Genomic DNA, 7246 nt, shown 5'->3' with positions numbered 1-7246 from the left:
TACAAATCGTAGATGAAAACAGGTTATTTTGAAACTACCTTATAATTCAAACAGGCATATTGCAAGATGTGCTTTAGATTATTATTCTATTTTTACAACTTTGCCTTTGTATATATGCAGATAAAACACTTTTGTGTTTATATATTAAGTACCCTTTCCATGAAAATAATCAGTTCATTTTTTTGGTAGGGGGCCTCTTACACCTGACGTAGTCTAGGGCCTCAGCATGTCCTAGCCCGGCCCTGCTCCTTGTGGGAGGCGCTCTGATGCCATGAGGATGGGTGTGCTCTCAGGACACAGCACAGATGAGAGAAGGAAGAGCAGAGAGCAGGAGTGTCTCCACTGAAGTCACTGGAATGATGCCAGTGGGAAAACAGTGCCCACAAGAAGAGCAGGAGACAGAGAACCCAGTGGGGAGCAGATGAACTCCACGCTTGTCACCATGTCATCCTGTGGTTGGCTGTGTGTGCCTGGGCAGATCAGTGCACTGCCACCGCCTGCCCTTGCCTGTCAGATAAAGCGGCCTTCTTCCAGGAGCAGTGACTAACTGTTGATTCAGCCTTTTTTCTTTGGAGAGTCCCTGTTGGCATTTGTCCTCCCTGCTGCATGCCCATTCCTCTTCCTCATTCCGCCACCGGCTGAGCTGACTCATGGGTGGTTAGCCGCATCCCCCCATCCTTTGGAGTTTGAGTCAGAGCAAAATGTGCATCAGGCTGTCGGAGAGAATCTACCCCCCACAAATCTCCCTGATTGACAGCACCTGGGCTACAGCACTCAGTGGGGCTTGAGAAAGGAGTAATCTAGCTGCAGGGACTCGTGGAAAGGCAACAAGAGGCAGAGTGATGTGCAGTTAACCTCTGACTAAAGCAGCTGGTATGAAGGCCAGGCATCCTCGGCAGCACTTTATAGCTCCCAGCACTTCTTTGGATCTTCTGTGTCCTGGGAACCATGATTCAGTGCCTGTTTACTGGTGAAGGTGGCGAGGAGTCCTGTGGCACCTTATAGACTAACTGAAGTGTAGGAGCATAAGCTTTCGTGGGCAAAGACCCACTTCGTCAGATGCATGTGCATGCATCTGACAAAGTGGGTCTTTGCCCACGAAAGCTTATGCTCCTGACATGCATCTGACGAAGTGGGTCTTTGCCCACGAAAGCTTATGCTCCTACACTTTTTTGAAAGCAGGTTTTTTATGTACATAAGTCTACATTTGTAAGTGCAACTTTTGTGATAAAGCGATTGCATTACAGTACTTTTATTAGGTGAATTGAAAAGCACATTTTGTTTTTTACTGTGCAAATATTTGTAATAAAAAATAAATATAAAGTGAGCACTGTACACTTTGTATTCTGTGTTGTAATTGAAATCAGTATATTTGAAAATGTAGAAAACATCCAAAATACTTAAAATAAATGGTATGCTATTGTTTATCAGTATGATGAATCACAACTGGTTTTTGTTTAATCACTTGACAGCCCTAGTGAAAATAGCACCCTGGGTGCAGGTGCCTGACACCCTGCTCAGCCTGGGTTCAGAGATGCAAGCAGGGTGCTCTCTGCCTTGTGCATCATTGCCAGGGACAAAGATTCTCCCAGTCATGTGGAGGGGTCACAGAGCAGGGCAGGATCTAGCTCAGGCTCCCAGAGGGGAATCACCACTGCGGAGCTGACGAGAGTCCAATCTCTTTCTTGTGAGTGCCACCTGCAGACACGACGTGGCATCCCGCAGCCGAGCCCACTGCAGAGAGGGAGGGAAGGAGTGGGGCTGTTCGTGGGAGAGTGCCAGCAGGGACAGTCAGACTCCGCCGTGCCAATACCTGAGCAGCAGGTTCATCCCACTCGCAGAGAGACCTGAGCCTACTCGCCCAGCCCTAGTACTGGCACGATGGGAGGAGGCTGCCTGCCTGCTGCTCATCACTATGCTGCTAGCACAGTGCCACGTGCAGGGAGAGCCAGGGCGGGAAGGGTGGTCCATGGACAGCAAGGAAAAAGGGAGGTGATGGCCGGGGGGGTCTGGCCCTGGCTAGGGGAGAGCTCAGGAGGTCTAGTCCAGGGCAGAGCTCTTGGGAAAGGGGGAAGGTTAGACAGCCCCGGCAAGGTTTGGTCCCTGCTCCACACACTGAAGCGAGGCTTGGAAGTGGTGCCCGGCTGGAGCCCACTGGTGGGAGCCCTGCGCACGCTGGAGAGGCCAGCGGGCAGCTGGCAGGTGGCACAGGGCCCGAGCTGGGAAGCGACCTTGCCCATCCCTGCAGCTGGTACCGTGTGGCCGGTTTGCACAGTGCTCTGGAGGTGGCGGCGACACGTGAGTGCACGGGGCTGGGCCGGGGTGGGGGAGGAGAAGGGCCAGGCCCACAGCACGTTGCACAGGCACCTCCCCATGACTTGTGTAGCTGGGCCAGAGCCAGGCCGGTGGGCCGAAGCGCAGCAGGACCGAACAGGCTCCCGTGGGGAGCCCCATGGGCCGCTTTCCCAGGGCTGCTGTGGCCAGCTGCGGGTGAGGCCCTTCCGCTGCCAGACACGGCCAGCAGACACTGCCCTGCGCCAGTCGTCCAGTCCCTCCTCGGGAGAGGGAGCACAGGCTGCCTGCTGGCCAGGGCCTGGGGCGGGGAGGCTCGGTGGTGTAGGGCGTGGCCACACTTCAGCCCCAAGCACCGGGGGGCCCAGGCCAGTGGGGGAGGGGAGGCTGCCCCTGTGCTATTCTAACTCGTGGGGCGGGTGCTTCGGGGCAGGGAGCTACAGCTGGGCTCTGGCTGAGCTGTGCCCACCCCTCCTGCGCTAGCTCAGCCGCAGTGGGGACGGCACTAGGCAGGAGGGGACCCAAAGGGTTCGGCTGGCCCCCTCTAGCCCAGCCTGCCCAAGGAGCCTGTGCAGTCCGGGGGCCGTGCAGGAGCCAGTCGGGGTCTGGGAGTCTCCGCTGGATCCCTGCTTCCTGGGGGAGTCACTGGCACTGGTCCATGCCAGTGGGTGCTGGCCGTTGCATAGTGAGTCACAGACAAGCCTCCATTCAGTGCTTGACCCTGCTGTCCAGCTGTGCGAGAGGGTCCAGCCTCGCAGCAGCTGCTCTCCCTGTGTGCAGGTTCCTGTGCTACTGGTAGCTCCCAGGGAAATAACGGGGCTCTCCAGGCCCCCTGCCCCCTGCATAGGGGCAAAGCAGGGCTCATCTGTGCGGTGTCCCTTCTGCCTAGTTTGCAAGAGGTTTCTGCTGGCGGTCCAAGCTCACAATAATCCTGGCTCCCCTGCAGCTCCCGTGCCTTAGGAAAGGTCCCCAAAGCACCTGGACTTTTGGGTGCTCAGGAAACTCAAAGCACCGACAGTTCTGCGGTGACAATTCATGCATGTGACCGGGAGACCCAGCGCACACACACGGGCACATGCATGGGCGCACCCACACCCCCACCCACACCCACGCCGGTACGAAACCTCCGAGAAGGCTGATGCAAATGTGCTCCATGTACTTGGGTAATGCAGTGGAAGCGCCAGCAAGCGGCAGCCGGAGCAGGCCCTGGCAGTCTGACGCTAGGCTTGGGCTGGTGAGTGACTCATGACACACTTGATTGCTGGGCATGGTGTCACTCGCCTGCCAGCTGACAGGGAGGTGCTGCGGCAGGAAGACGGGCTGCTGCTCTTTGACATATCAGAACTTTCCCACGGTCAGTCGGGAGTGCCGCGGGGCATGGGCAGGGTGGAGAACTGGTGGGTGGTGCCCCTCTCTGACTGATGGCATCCTCACGGATGGAGGATGAGCCAAGAGAATCAGGAACTGCCGAGTGCAGTTGCATTGCATCAACTCCTCCACAGGGCCTGGGCCGCCGAGGTACCTCTGCTCCCACCCAGGCCCGTGTTTTCCTAGAGCTTCCCCTGCCCTGCACAGGCTTGTGCAGTCCGGCGTGGGAATGTGGAATCAGGCTAAGCAGCCTGTCAGAGCTGCTGTTCTCCACACACTGAGGGCTCAGCACCGGGGCAGTGCACGAACGGTTACTATCAGGCCAGATTTCGGCAGGCGACGCTGCTGGCGTGTGATTTACTTTACTTCTTTTGCATTTCCTGGACATGTTTCCTGGCCCGGCGTCGTTCGAATTATTCAGTCTCCTCTAATTCTGCAGTGTTTCCTTTTGCTTCGCCTTCCTTTCACTGGGCTCCACTGCGGAGCCGTCATTTCTCCTGGCCCCGGCTGAGTCACTCGCGTGTTCTCCACCCCCACAGGCGGCTGTTAGGTGGAACTGAACTGGCACAGGCATCTCTGGCTGCGTGAGCAGCACGTGCAGAGCCTGTCGCTGCACAGAATGTAGTCCAGCTCTGTTTAGCACTAAGGATATTTTTCTTCAGTTCACAAATTCCTTCTTAGCCCAGATGAGAGGCTTCCCAAAAGTGCCACATGAGGTCTGGAGAAAACCGCCTTCCACTGCAGGGCGGAGGCAGCCCAACCTCCTCGGCTTGTCAAAGAGAAGCGTGAGAGATGACCTGAGCAAACCCCACCAATACCTATGCGGGAAGGACATTTCGGGGGCAGACGGTGCTTTAGTTTCTCAGCCATAAGAAGCTGCCGTGGCCGGAAGCCAAAGTTAGATAATCACACGTTAGAAATGAGAACACCTCTTAGGAGGGCTGTCCAGGGGATTCATCGCCCTGTGCCACAGCGACCGAATCCCCTTGATTTACAGATTTGGGATGTTTTCTGCATGTTCAGATTTCCACTGCACACTGTACAGTGCGCACACACCGAAGCCCTGGCTGGCCGCCAGCCAGCTCACGCTCCTGCCCGGGCGACACTGAGCTGCTGCTGGCTGGACGGGGAAACACGTGGAGGAGCTGGCCAGGTCCCTGTTCTCTCTTCCATCGGGGCGACCAGACCCTGTTCCCCGTTGCCCCTGGGGGCCTTGTCCCTCAGCCTTCCCCCGTAAGGCACGGGAGTGCCAGGTTTCAAAGTGACGGGCTCGCCCCGTCTCCTGCTGGGCAGAAGCTTTGTCTCTCCCTCCTGCCGTGCAGGCTCCTGGCGCCTCCCGACTGGAGTGTGCTCACGCGTCCAAGGGCCCCGCACAGAGCAGCCCTTTTCCTCTCCATTACCCTGGGCTTCAGTCGCGCCAATGGCTCCTGGCCCAGAGCCTCTGCCTCTTCCAGGTCTTGGACCTGGTCTTCTCAGCTGGCGCGTCTCCCTCCATGACCCAGCAAGAGAACTGTGCTCCCCTGGGCCAGGGCACTTATGAAGCCCAGGGAGAGGCATGTGAGAGGGGGGCAAGGCACTGGCTGTGAAAGGGCAGCTACGTGTCTCCCCCCAGCCTTAGCCACCGCACTCAGGGCCGGGAGAAAAGCAGAAATCCACTAAGGCCTAATGGACCTGGCGAGTGATTGTGCCCTGGGGATGGGGGCAATGGACAGAGACCAAGCTTGCCCCTCGCCCAGCTCAGATCTCTCAGCTTCTGTAAATCCCTGGGCACGTGTCCGTGTGCTGCGGCGTGAATGTGCGCGGTGTGCACACCACATTGTGCACTCTCTGGGGTAAGGGCTGTCTCCCCACTAGAGGGGTGCAGAGTGCCGAGTCCCTGATCTCTCCCTGGCCCTGGGCTGCTACATAACACACATTTCTCAGGGGCAGATGTACTTGTATCTCTCGGCCAGGCCTCAGCGTGAACCCAGGGATTGGGCTGTGCCATGGTGCTCTTGTCACAAACTCGTGCCAGTCCTGTGTCTTTGGAAGTTGGGTCAAAGAGACACCCTGTCCAAGCAGAGAGCACTTCCGAAGGGTGCACTGGGGTTTTGTGGGTGGAGCTGCAAAGCCAGATATGTCCAATAAACCTGCTTCTTCTTTACTCTGTGACTGTCTCACTGTCTCGTGTCGAGGCCTTCTAGCGAGAGAGCACTGGGTCTATTTCCAGATCCCAGGGCCAGGAAGCTTTGCACCGATGGCTTTCTGCACACCCCAGCCACTTACTGCAGCACTTTGCTCCCTGCTGCTTGTGCCAGGGCATGCGGTATTGCTTCTTTCCCCTGCCCTGCTGCCTTGCACGAGAGGCTAGTGAAACACCAGGGGGCAGCTCCTTACTCACATGGGGGAACACTGGCTCTTGGGAGCAGATGGATCAGTGGTGCTGTCCAGCAGAGAAATGCCCATTGGCGTGTGTAAGGGCTTCCCCTCTGGCTGAGGGTCCCAGTGCCACCCAGCTGGGAACGCAGCGCTTGTCCCATTGGGACTGGGGCTGCCTCACGAGTGCCTAGCCCAATGGGGTCAGTTCCCAGCAGGGTGAGGGCCCTGCCCCACAGAAATGGTCAATACTAGCACTACCCCGCATGCTCATTCACCCATAAGCACAAGGGAGGCGCTGAGGGGCGGGGTAGTGTCACTGCGGCAGGCAGCACGCAGAGCTGGACAAGAACTAAGCGTTTGGCACTTTCCTTGGGTCCGGGACCTTAACAACTTCTGGGGAGTTTTCCGGGGAAGTCCTGCCCTCACCAAAGGTCAGTGAATTTTGCCTTCAACTCCAGTGGAGCCAGGATTTCGTGCACTGCTCTTGGGCCTTGTTTTCGTCTCATTCTCATAGGTTCCATTGGCTGCCACTAGAATGTATTTTCTCATTTGCTTTGGAAGCACCTTTGGCTGCACAACTGAAGCTCCCATGCCTGCGGGGGCTGACCCACGACGGGCTGAACTGATCGGTCACAGCCGGGTGCCTGCTTCTGTGCTCATTCCCCTCGGTTTGGGCAACTGGCAGGGTCCCCGTATGAACAACTGAGGCTGCCTGTCTGAATGGCCTTCTCCCCTGCACAATGGGAAAGGCCTTACACAGCTGCAGCAAAGCCCAGACGGAGGGGACCAGGGGTCCAGCCACCACTGGTGTGACTGCTATTAGCTAGAGCCCCGGTCCCTTTACATCCCCACTGGAGCCCCATGCTACACACGCCAGGTGGCTCTGAGGGCTGGCTGCCTCCGGCCCTGCCCCTTCTACCCGAGTCTGTGCGGCTGGGGCCCCACACACACCTTCTTCAGGGGCCTCCGGAAGCTGTCCGCTCCCCTGGGCCCATGGGAGCAAAAAGCAAAGCACCCATGGGCTGCAGCAATAGCCTCGCTGTGATGAAGGGAGTCACTAGGCGACACACGTTTTCTCTACAATTTGTTTACCTCTCACGTGTAGGGAGTTGTGGGTTCAATGAGACAATAACACCCATTGCAGCTGATTGCCCAAGATTCAACCTCTAATAGTAGCTGGAGAGAGTTAGACGCCCGAATTGGTTCAGATTGCTCGCCCTAGTTAACA

This window comes from Pelodiscus sinensis, chromosome 4 (assembly GCF_052426305.1).
Source record: "Pelodiscus sinensis isolate ZL-2025 chromosome 4, ASM5242630v1, whole genome shotgun sequence".
Lineage (NCBI taxonomy): Eukaryota > Metazoa > Chordata > Testudines > Trionychidae > Pelodiscus > Pelodiscus sinensis.
The sequence above is the reverse complement of the archived record's forward strand: the minus strand, read 5'-3'. Positions refer to the sequence as shown.